General features: G+C 36.6%; 1 long non-coding RNA gene across 1 annotated transcript; it reads left to right on the top strand.

Moving 5' to 3' along the window:
• The first annotated feature begins 513 nt into the window (after positions 1-513).
• On the top strand, positions 514-1,433 carry LOC143420971 (uncharacterized). Its single transcript, XR_013100710.1, has 4 exons — positions 514-556; positions 688-735; positions 1,213-1,239; positions 1,388-1,433. It is a non-coding gene; the product is annotated as an uncharacterized LOC143420971 (long non-coding RNA).
• Positions 1,434-12,461: the final 11,028 nt, after the last annotated feature.

The raw sequence follows: 12,461 nt of genomic DNA, 5'->3' as shown, positions 1-12,461 counted from the left end.
CATTGCTTTCTAAGTATCAAGTATAATCTTCTTTGTGTTTGTCATGCTCAGCTTCTCCAGAAAAACCAGTGATGACCCCCGTTCCAAAAGAAGTTGATGCTGGTTCAACTATAACTGTTTCGTGTTCTGTTACACACACATGTTCATCACATCCTCCGGTGTTCTCATGGAGTGTCTCTCACCTCACCATTGAGGTCTCAGAGATCATGATGTCACAAGGCACCTGGCAGACAACTTCCACAATCACTTTTATTGTTACTGAAGGAGATGGAGTCAGAAACCTCACCTGTAACGCTATCTTTTGGCGTAACAGGGAACAAGCCCACACAGTCAGCTTAAATGTGAAGGGTTAGCAGAGACACTTTATCTCTACTCTATATGTTATCGAAGTATTTATCTGTTGAACTGTGTTTATTAACCTCAAATGTATCTACATCACCAGGATCACTGATGTACAAGTTAAATGTTCTGCTCCAATGGCCTTTCCAGTCTCATTTGTGGCTCTCATCATAATCACCTTAGCTGCAGTGTTTGCAGTGTTCATCTGGAGGAAAAGGTTGAGGAAATATTACATAAATTTATGCCATATCATATTTCTGATAGTGATTATAACTGTCTGTGTAATGATGTTACCATCTGTTGACTCTGAAGCTGAAAATGTTTTTTTTCTCCTCCAACCAAATATAGGAAACACACAAATGAATCACTGAAACCACCACCTCGACCAGAAAAAAGGTACGTCCTTTGAAAAAAAAAGGAAAAAATAATGACATAATTTAGTCATGAGCACTTGATACTGAGCAAAGACCTCTCATCACAACTGAATACAGGATTTGGCAGAAAAGTGTCTACACTTTAAAGGTGTTCTGAAATTATTCAAAAGAATCTAAAAGCATCCAGAGCCTGCTTCAACAGCATATCCATATTAATTAAATATAAATAAGTTTTATCAGTCATATCATATCTGACACAGAAGAATGGAGCTATGATGGCCGAAATGAGCTCCATGAGCAACATGATAAAAAAAGTTGATGGTTGCAATGGTTGTTTTATACACCTGATGTCTATAAATTTGATGTTTGAGCTAATATTTGTAAAAGCATGGCAGAAAAATTGTGTTTCTGATTTCTTGATAATTCTTGTTATTTCTTTCTTTTTTTTAATGTCTCCACCAAAACAACCCTGTAAATATTTCTCCCTGTAATTTCACAGAAGATCACTTTGGGATAGATTATCCAGGTAACCATTTTGAAGGATTCCTTCTTGACTGTTCTCTTCATGGTATCATGTCATATGAAATAAATTGACTCATGTGATTTATTGAGCATAGACGGTGCCTTGCATTAAAAAAAAAATCTGACTCTTAATTATCTCACAAAACATTTAGGAGATACCCAGATGACAGAGACAGACCATCAAGGCCAGAAAAAAGGTATATCAACAGTGTTTGTTTTGCAAACTGAACAAACACAGTAGAAACAAACCAACAAACAATGCTTTGCTGTCAAAATAGGAGGTCCATTTGGAGACAATATTCCCGTTAAAGAAAACAAAGTAAGCCTTAATTTCTAAACCTGATATAAATCTTTAATTGTTTTTGAAGCAGATATTTCCTTCAATGTAGAAATTTTAAAAAATTTGTAGGACAGCTTTATTGTATTTATCTAATATCTCTTAAATTAGAAACACTCTGTCTCAGATAATGAAAAACTAGTTCATGCATATTTTACTGTTAGACTGAAGTACTGTAATTCATTGCAAACAGGCTCCCTCAAAAGCCTCCCTGTTAATTCCAGAATTAAACTTAAACTCCTTTGTATGCCATACACGGTCTTGAAGAATTAGGCCCATCTTATCTGAAAAACCTCATAGTACCATATAACCCCAATAGAGCACTTTGCTTTTAGACTGCGGGCATACTTGTGAGAGCCAGAGTCTTAGCTTTTAGGCCCCTCTTTTGTGGAATCAGCTCCCAGTCTGGATTCAGGAGACACCTTCTCCCTTCTTTTAAGATTAGTCTTAAAAGTTTCCATTTTAATAAAGCATATTGTTAGGGTGGGATTAGGTGACCCTGAATCCTTCCCTAATTAAGCTGCAATAGGCCAATAGGACTTCTTTTTCGTTGACCTTTTTTCACTCACTTTATGTTTATATGCCACACTATATTTAATTATTAGTGTTGGAGCTATTTGTTCTTATTTTTTATTATTTTGAAATTAGTTAAAGTTTGTTGTTAGTTTACTTATATTTTGGGATTTATTTACAAGTTTATTTGTTGTATTTTGTTTCAATGTTTGTTTGATGTTACTTTGTTAAATTAGTCAGTAAGAGCTGTAGGGCCATTTTGTTTCTATAAAGAAAGAGACTGGTATAGGACCAGCATGCACTGGGGTGGGCCTATGGGTTTTTTTTGTTTTTTTTACCAGAGCAGGAGAAGCAGCAAGAAGTAACAAAAAAATGGATCTTGTTATTGCTTGCCAAACTGGATAAATAAACCATAAAAATGCAACTTTCAAGTTTGGACAGTGGACTTCTTTTGCCTGCGTACGAAATATTATCTCAGTGCAGCAGTGGCTTGTGGACTTTTAATTGTGGGATGTTTGGTTTGTCAAACAAAAGGAATTGCCACTACATAAAGTAAAAAAACAACAACCCGTGGACAAAGGAATAATCCTTCATTAATGGATATGTTGGATATATGGATTTCAAGGATCACCGTCGAACTCGAATAAAAGTTACTGGATCGTCTGTGAGTACTCCCAACAGATTTGATGTTGAGGCCTGGATCAACATGTCACTTGTTCATCAAAACTGGTGAGTGATAATATTGTTTAAGCCGTAAAGGAAAACGGTGAAGCTATTGGAGTTTAAAGACATTATTTCACTACAAAGACTGATGAACTGAGTTTTGATGTACTAAATTGGTGCATAATTGGATCGCTAATTGAAACATGCCAACGCCCTCTGTGGAAATGTTTGTTCGCTGCAATCAGCAGGTAAATGGATGTCATGTTTGTGCTCTATGCTATGGATTCTCAGTGTGCTGTGCATCTTTATAATGTTTGAAATAATCCAAGAGGACAATAAAAATGTCGGATATTAAGAGTAAACAAGAGGATGACACTCAGATGCAAGCAGAGAAAAGAAGCATCAAATTTACACCAAAAGGTTTGGATTGGTATATAAAGACATGCCAAGAAAAGCGGAGTTCAATGTGTAAGAAAGCATCAAAGTATATGGGGAAAATTTCCGCTTTAATGACCTCACATGAACGTTAAGGACGTGTCTTCTGAATTTGGGAAGTTTATTAAATGCTATCAAGATGCAAACGCTTTGCAAGAATCCTTTTTTAAGTTTGCCACTGCCATAAGATGAAGTGAAAAGGCAAACCGCACATTATCAGTCTAAGGTGACAGCATTCTCTGTTTTTATGGACAAAGTAAAGATTTGGTTGCAGGAAACAGGCGAGCCGTATACTGAACAAAGCAATACTGTTCTTAATGATCAAGCTGTTGAAAGTTTGGATGAAATAAACCCTGAAGACAGTGTCTCTAATATCTCAAGTGTAAAGCCACCTTCGAAAACATTGTCACAGCAAAGTCGAATTTCATCAACATCTTCCGCACGCATTAAAGCTGCGGCTGACAAGGCAGCGCTCATGGAGCGACTCGCTGCATTAAAGAAAAAATATTCTATTGAAGCGCAAGAGGAAAAACTGAGAAAAGAAAAGGAGAAACTGAGAAAAGAAAAGAAAAGAAAAGAAAAGAAGAAATTATCCTTGGAAACAGAGCTGGCAGCAACCAATGCAAAGCTTCATGTCTTAAAAATAAACTCAGTTTGTAGCTCTGAGCGTTCTGATGGAATGAACTCTTATTTTAAAAGAGGGCACGTACAAGAAGCGCCTAGTTTAAATCCTTGTGCTGATACATTTGTTCCGGCAGAAAGAGATTACTCTGGTACAAATTCTGCATTCTGAATCACAAGTAATCATACCTAGACAAAGTCAAAACCAACATCAGGTGGATGATTCAGCTCAAGTGACGCAGCAAACACAGCCTCAGTCTCCTACTTTGACTGAGAATTGCACGAAGGAGATTGTCAATATTATGCAAAAACAAAATGACATCACTACTTTGCTTGTAAAACAAAATTTATCTTCTGTCCTCCCAGCCAGAAACATCCCTATGTTTGATGGAGCCCCTTTACAGTACAGATCATTTATGAATGCCTTTGAAAATGGAGTGGAAGCTAAAACTGATAACTGGAGCAACTGTTTGCATTTTTTAGAGCAGTTCACTAAGGGGCAGCCTAAAGACTTGGTGCATAGTTGTCAGCATTTACCTCCTGAGCAGGGCTATTCCACAGCCAAATATCTTCTTGAAGAACATTTTGGGAATGAAAATAAAATTGCCTCTGCATATATGGAGAGGATTGTGAGTTTGGCACCTATTAATGTTTATTTACTCACTCTCAAATACACACATAGGACCAATTTACTAAGATGTCAATTATAAGATTTAGATATGTTCTTGCTATTGGAAGACTTTTTCCCAGACTTTGTACAAGGGAGGCGGCAGATTAAAGGCATGCTTATGGTCAGAGGCAGTGAAACAGTTCTTGCACACAGCCTCACTGAGAAATGTCTAGAAGAGTTCAGACCTGCAGTCGATGTGTGACACGTGCTTTAGTAAAACCTAAGTTCTAATTAGTGTAATGAGACCTGGAGTAATAATATAAAAAAGTATGAATTATGAATTGCCTACAGTGGAGTGCTTGCATGTTGATATTTTTCTCTTATTATTGTGTTTGCGCTATTACTATTGCTACTCCGTCTTACACATGTTTTAAAAGCTCTTTCTGTACTTTCCTCTTCATTACTCTTTCTCCCTCTAACACACATATACACTGACAACACAAATTCATGGATGTTCATCTAACCTCTCTCCTCCTGAAGCACACTGTCTTCATGTAGCAATAAAGATTACATTTAATTAAACATAGTTAGTGTTATAAATAGTAACTTTTCTAAAGGAGGCTGGTTGGCATAAGATGTGCCAAGACAGCTAAATGAGTCTTTGCCATCCCCAGTAGACAATCAGTGGCCCCATCAGACTTTCAGGTAGCAGTGGTACAGTTTGGTCCAATTGGAGCTCAAAAGGATGCCTGCCAGCTCTAACTGGACCAAAGAAGTAAACTGAACAACAAGCAGTGTCAATGTCCTCAATACACCTTGCAAACCTAGAGCACTTATCCTTGATCCTAGGAGAAGAACTCAGTTCCCAAAAAGAAACTTCCACAGTTTAAATGAAAAACGTCAAAAGAAATACAGCAACAGTGAAGGTGGAAGGTGGGGAAAAAAAAGCTAACTGAATCATACCTTTGTTCACTTATTTTTCAGACAATTTATTTAATATCTTTTTGTTGCTATATATAGACACTTTTGAAAATTGATTTTCCACAAATTGCTTTATTTGCAAGATTATTAAGTCTTAAATGTGAAATGCACAAAATCTGGTACTTTAGAATAATGCAATTGGTGATTTTTAATAGTGATTAATTTATTTTCCTAGCACTATTCCAAACTGTCTTTACAATACATGAAATACAGCAATAAGAGTCGCAGAGCTTTTTTTTTTTAGCTTTATGGATCCCATGTAATGATTTGTTGTTAGGACAGTGTTATACCTGAATAAATTGAATATTCAGCAGTTTAGTTCATTCGATTTTTCTTGGTGTACATCTTTAGTACCCCATGTTTAGCCTGCCGCAGGTGTTGGTTATGGAGCAGCTGCAATAGCACTGTAGACTTTAAGCCGTATTTAAGATTTGTCTTCATATCAAGATCTTATTGAAGGGATGTGTATAAATCAGCCGCATTTTATTTTATAGTTATACATAAATGAAATATAACTTTAAAGTAATTTATTAATTGCATCAGTGTTTTACATTGGCAATCATAAAAGGCAATTTGTTACAAGAGAACATTTACAGGCAATATTAAAAAAAACAAAACAGATTTGGAACAGGGCAGCACGGTGGTTAGCACTGTTGCCTCACAGCAAGAAGGTCCTGAGTTCAATTCCAACATCAGGCCAGGGTCTTTCTGTGTGGAGTTTGCATGTTCTCCCCGTGTTTGCGTGGGTTCCCTCCGGGTACTCCGGCTTCCTCCCACCGTCCAAAGACATGCAGCTTGTGGGGATAGGTTAATTGGATAATCCAAATTGTCACTAGGTGTGAATGTGAGCACGACTGGTTGTCTGTCCCTGTGTGTTGGCCCTGCGACAGACTGGCGACCTGTCCAGGGTGTACCCCGCCTCTCGCCCTATGACAGCTGGGATAGGCTCCAGCACCCCCCGCGACCCTGAAAAGGATAAGCGGAAGCGAATGGATGGATGGATTGATGGATTTGGAACATTTTGACGAAGGACACAAATATTAAATATATTTAGTCATTTTTCGCACTAAACTTTAAATCATCTTTGGGTTCTGGAGAAACGGCTGGAAGCAGTTTGAACATGAGAAAAAATATTAAGACAACAGATTAGCAGAGATTAGCAATGCCACCAAGAGCAGAAAACTTGCACTTGTACTGCTGGTGCTGTTGCAGAAGTCACCCTGGCAGCAGTTAAGTTCTCGAATGAATCCTTTCTCAAATACAGTTTTTGGTTTTTGGCAAAAAAACTTGGAGATGCAGCCCTTTGCAGTTGCCTGTGCCCCTTCTGAATTCACTGAGGAAATTAAAAGATTTTTAGTACACTGCACTTTTTAACAGAGGAATCTCTGAATATTCTTATGAACAAAGGATAAAGAAACCTGTTACCTGTTGCTGAGAAGCAGAAGTCCTCATTTTTGTAGCAGTGATGTGTTTTTTTGCAATTTTGTTGATCACAGTAGAAACACTTTTTTCCATTCAGAGAGAGGATATTGCCAACTGTGAAATATAAAAGTAAATGTAATAATTAGAGAAGAAAGATTATGGAAATTGGATTATGAGGTTGAAGCCTTAATTCCTTTTTCAAAGTTAATTCATCAAGTAGGTTTTTCCCAGCTCGTTAACAGGTTTAACAGCAAATATTACTAATATACAAAATACAGGGACTCATCTCTTATTCATTTTGGACACTTTTTGCTCATGGAACAATGCCAGTTCAAACAATAACATCCAAATACTGAGAAACACAATGAAAGTTACCAGAGATTTCTGTGTTGCAAAGGTCAGAACTGCAACACTTGGTGGTGAAAAAGTTCCTGCCGACTCCAGTGCTGAAAGAGCCCTCATCACAAAATCCAGCACAAGTTTTCACTGTGACATCAACTTTTGAACTACCTGCAGCCAAAGTGTAGCCATTGTAAATTGGGCTAGTGCAAAGCTGATTAAAACAAGAACTATAAAATACTATACCTGCATATGTAATCTGTCTGATTGAAGCACACTGAGTACTGAAAGAACATTCTGTTGTCTTATTGCAGTTTTCAGAGGATTCCCCTATGCAATCATAACATTTCAGTGCACAGGCTGACAAAACACAAGATATGAAAAAATAAAGTGAAGTTAAATCAGTGTTTCTTTCAACATTTGTACAAAGCATGAACATATTCTTAAACATTCAGGCTAATTTTAGACAATAACAATTTGACAAGTATTTGAAAATAGGTCTAAAGTATATGTGTTTTAACAACATCTGGGAAAAAACACAGCAAGCAGATGGGGGAGAGAGGAAATAAAAGAGAGCACAAAGAGAGGCAAACAAGAAAAAAATGGAGATCCAAAATGTAATTATTGCTGATGATTAAATGCAACAGTGGTATACAAATGCAGAGAGTGAAAAGATGCCACTGAAGAAGTGCTTCATGGAACATCCTATAGTCTAAGCCTACATAACTAAGGGATCGTTGATGGTCATCTGATCCAGCCCTACCTATCAGAATCCAAATCAGTAACAATCTGCACTTTGTGAAACACGGCTGCTAGCAAACTTCAGTGATTTGCAATCCATGTCATTTGTGCAAAACTAGAAACATCTTGTCTCAGAGTGAAGCTGAGAAACTAGTTGTCTTGTCATAAATTCATCATTTATTACTCTTTGGCTTTTTCAGCTGGTAATTCATTAGTTTCAGGTTGTCTTAAAAACTCCATGAAAAGCCTTCTCTCATACTGGCTTTTCTTGATTAGCCCCTTGTTAAATTGAATTTGAAATTTTTCTCATCACATACAATGTCTTGAATAATTAGCCCCCATCTTTTACTAAAGGTCGCCTTGCTCTCAGACTGCTGTTTTAATTGTCGTTTGTGTTGTGTTACAACGGGAGGAAGCCTTAGGTTTTTAGGACTTTTGTTTTGTTGAAACAGTTCCTAGTTTTGATTCAAAAGACAAATACACTATCTGCGTTTAAGATTGAGGAACAAAATTTTCCTTTTTGCTAAAGCATATAGTTGAGATTGGATCAGGGGTCCTAAATCCTCCCTTAGTTATACTGCAATAGGCCTATTTCTTAGTATTTCTTATTTACTCACAATGTGTTTATGCACCATTCTATATTTAATCATTACTCATTGTTCATTTCTGGCTCTCTTCCACAGTGTGTCAATGTCCTGTGTTTCTCCCTTGACCCCAAACCTGTCAGATAACTCAGATGGAAGCCTTGCCTGAGCCTGGTTCTGCCTAAGGGTCTTCCTGTTCAAAGGGAGTTGTTTTTACAACTGTCACCAAGTGCTTGCTCAAAGGTGGTCGTTTGGTTGTTGTAGTTTGTCTTTATTGTTGTAGAAATAAGCTGCCTTGAGGTCACTGTTGTTGTGGCGCTATATATAAATGAATTGAATTAAATTGAATTTAAATAACAGATTTTGCTAATGCTAAATAACGTTTTTGCTAGCTAAGCACCTTGACCACCAGCATGTGTGATGTAGAAAATATGGGGTGTGTAAAAGTTTATAATAAAATAACTCCTTTAGGACATTAGCAAGTGTAAGGGCAAGAAATGTGTGATTGTGACAAAAAATAAGACACCTCTCCATAATTGAAATTTCATTATAATAACATATTATGTTAAATGCTCTGGTTGTTCAAATATTTTAATTTCTTTAGTAGTTTCAAAATAATGTGTGTCCCAGTCTCCAAACAGACACACTACTTAAATAGTAGTTATTCCTCCATTGCACCACAAGAGGGGGTATCTCCTAAAATGAGCAAACAAAAAAATAAAAAAAATTAAAAATAAAAATTAAAAATAAAATAAATAAATAAATAAATAAATATATACAGTGCCTCGGATCATCTGATCAGGGAGATGAAGTCCAATCATCTCCCTGAGATGATTAAGCTTTAATCAGAGCAACACTGAGCTGGACAGCGGACTTACAGCGTATTACAGAGACATTTATGGGTGTAACAGCAATAAAGGCGATTATGAACTTGACAAATACTCCCACTGTGGAATCGGAATGTGTAAAACAAAAGTTGTCTGTTAGATGACAGCTGACGATGTTTGTTGTTAAACGCCACACTTGATGCGTCCTACCCACCCCCCCGTCATTCTCGGCAAGAAGAGTTTAACTGGTCACAGAGGTGCAATGTTGCACATCCGCAACAGGCAGCTTGAGCAGCTAATGTTGAGCTAGTTAATAGCCCTCATTGTCATCTGTTGTGATTTTATTTTGAAAGAATGCTTCCTGTTATGCGGCGGAGTATACACCAGAGTCCACTTCTGATTATTCCTCTATCTAGATAATAAGTATCTTCAGTATTCATGCAGATTCTGCTGGAAGACCCATCTCTGCTAACAGCTAACCTTTGAACACGCTGTTGTGAAATGAATGGAAAGATATTGTGATAAGATTCTCTGCTCAAAGTGACCTGCACACAGTTCTAATATGTGGGGAGGTCATTTATCCAAATTGAATGGCCTTCTCTTCCTGCAAAACTACAAACAAGCTACATTAATTACATACATTAATTACATGTGGGTGCTAAACGAGGTGCTAACCAAAACTTTTGCACGCTGGTTAAGAACTGAAGAACCTCAGGTCACACTGCTAGTGACACAACAAATGAATAGCCCTCTGTAAATACAATTTACAGGTGGCTTACAGAGCCGGTGTGCTCTAATAAAGCGCATGCAGGTTGCAGTATGACATAAGTAAATGAAATTAGGTTGAAATTAATTGAGCTACACATATAAAGTTACACAAAATACCACGCTGTGTTGTAAGGGAAAGAGGAAGTGATGCTGCCTGGTCTTGATTTCTTTAACAACTATGTATTTATTTATTTTAAAGAAAGGTGTTTTTGTTAAAGATTTAATTAAAATTTACTTACATTTAGGGAACAGCACAACCCCAATGGTCAGCATAAGGAGATGCATTTTGAGATGGTCACATACAATTTTGCTCTTTTCTTTTAGTTTCTGTTAAGTTTGTAAGCAGTTCTTATGAGAGGGGGTTGTCTTTTTCCTCAGACCACTTCTCCATTCCTCCTTTGATGACAGATTTTTTTTAAGCGTCTTAAAAAAGAAACGGAATATGAAGCCATTGTAAACTGAATTAAATCATTTACATAGCTTACAATTAGTTCAGCTGTTTATGACTCAATACACTAAACTTGCAATGTCAAACAACCAAAAGGTTCAAGCTTCATAGGGCCGTAATTAACTCAGAAATCTGAGTCCTTGTTTTGCTGCTGCTTTTGTAAAGCTCTATTTTCAATATTTAAATTGTCTCTTTTGTGAATTTGTTTTAAAGTTAATGATGCATTTGAATAAAACTGAACTTGTATTATTATTTGACATTATTATTATTATTTGATTATGTAACAAATAAAATTTGAATTTGATTTATTTTGATTTTACTGTTCCATCAAATAATTATTTTCATACACAGACTTGATGATAACCATTATTTAAAACCTATACCAAGGTTTAATTCCTTGGCCTGTATAAGCTCCGGCAAATATGTCAATATAAAGTCAATGTAAAACAAAACTGTTTTCTTTTAAGGAACTGAAAGCTTCCCCAGTGCACATTTGGTTTCGCTGTTACTGAAATGTCAGTTTTTACTGTTAAACTGTTCATTTGCAGAATTACCCTTGTCCTTAAAAAGACAGGAGCACAATTTTTTTTATCTCAGAAATGTTAGCCATCAGCACATCACAACTACACAATCAAAAAGGACTTAAATATTCTTACATTTTTCTTGAGTGTTACGAAAAATTTCTCACTTACTAGTCACCTTTAGTTGTCAGCACAGGATTTAAAAACATTAAATTTTCTTGTGGGTCGAGGACGGGTCGAATACTTTTTCATGTCATCCCTGCTTCAAAATTAGATAAGTAAATGAACTGTATTTGCACAAACCCAAATTAAAACTACAGCTTTTTAACATGTTGATGGCTTTAGACTTACAGACCAATGTTCTCATCTAATCCATCAGAAAACAAACATATATTTCTAACTGGCAGTAAAATGGCAGTATGTGCATTTGTTGTGTCTCTTGAAAGCCCTCCTTTCATCTTGTTACATCTTAATTACAGCTTAATTTATATCAGTAACTTATTAAATTATTATGAAATGAAAAAAAAAAGTTCACAACTTGTCAATACAGTAATATAATGATGATTGAGAATGCATCAAGACTTTATAACATAATTTTTGTGTGTATTTCTGGTAACATTTGTTTTTATTTTATGAACATTGAAACAATTACATGAAGGAAACTTCATAATCACTAAAACATTGTTTTAACAAGTAACTTTACACAGTCAAACTTTTTGACTAAACTACATTCTCTATACCTGCAGTAGGAGTGACCTACAGTTGGGTTGTTAGGTGGTATCACCCATTACATTAACAGTGATCATGCATTATATGACAGATGATTGTCATTAAAGCAGGACAGAGGATGAAGTGAAGGAAGGCCAGACAGTAAAACAGGAAGGTGTGAGCCAATGTTCCCTCTAAGCTGCGTACGTGCACAATTGCGCACTGCTGGCATGGTCTCTGCGCACAGAAAATCTGCATTGCGCACAGAAAAAAAAAATCTAACCTGAATTGAAATTAAAATGAATACTTTAACGATTCTGTTTTGCAGTGTTAGTCAGTAAGTGACTGGCTGCTCCCGTATGGGATTTCAATGATGCCACCTTATCCCATAGTCCAGCCAATGATGCGATTCACATTCGTATATACGCAGCTAATCAACGTCGTTGATGTGAGTAAAATGGTAAATGGCCTGTATTTATATAGCGCTTTACTAGTCCCTAAGGACCCCAAAGCGCTTTACATATCCAGTCATCCACCCATTCACACACAGGTGATGGCAAGCTACATTGTAGCCACAGCCACCCTGGGGCACACTGACAGAGGCGAGTATACCAGAAAGCTGGCGAAACAAAAATTATGCCTTTTGAGTTTGTGAATTCAATTAATGAAGTAGTGCAGAATGAGACAATGTGTGAAGTTAAAAATGCA

Source organism: Maylandia zebra, linkage group LG11 (assembly GCF_041146795.1).
Source record: "Maylandia zebra isolate NMK-2024a linkage group LG11, Mzebra_GT3a, whole genome shotgun sequence".
Lineage (NCBI taxonomy): Eukaryota > Metazoa > Chordata > Actinopteri > Cichliformes > Cichlidae > Maylandia > Maylandia zebra.
Note: the sequence above shows the minus strand (reverse complement) of the source record. Positions and strands in the feature narration are given on the sequence as shown.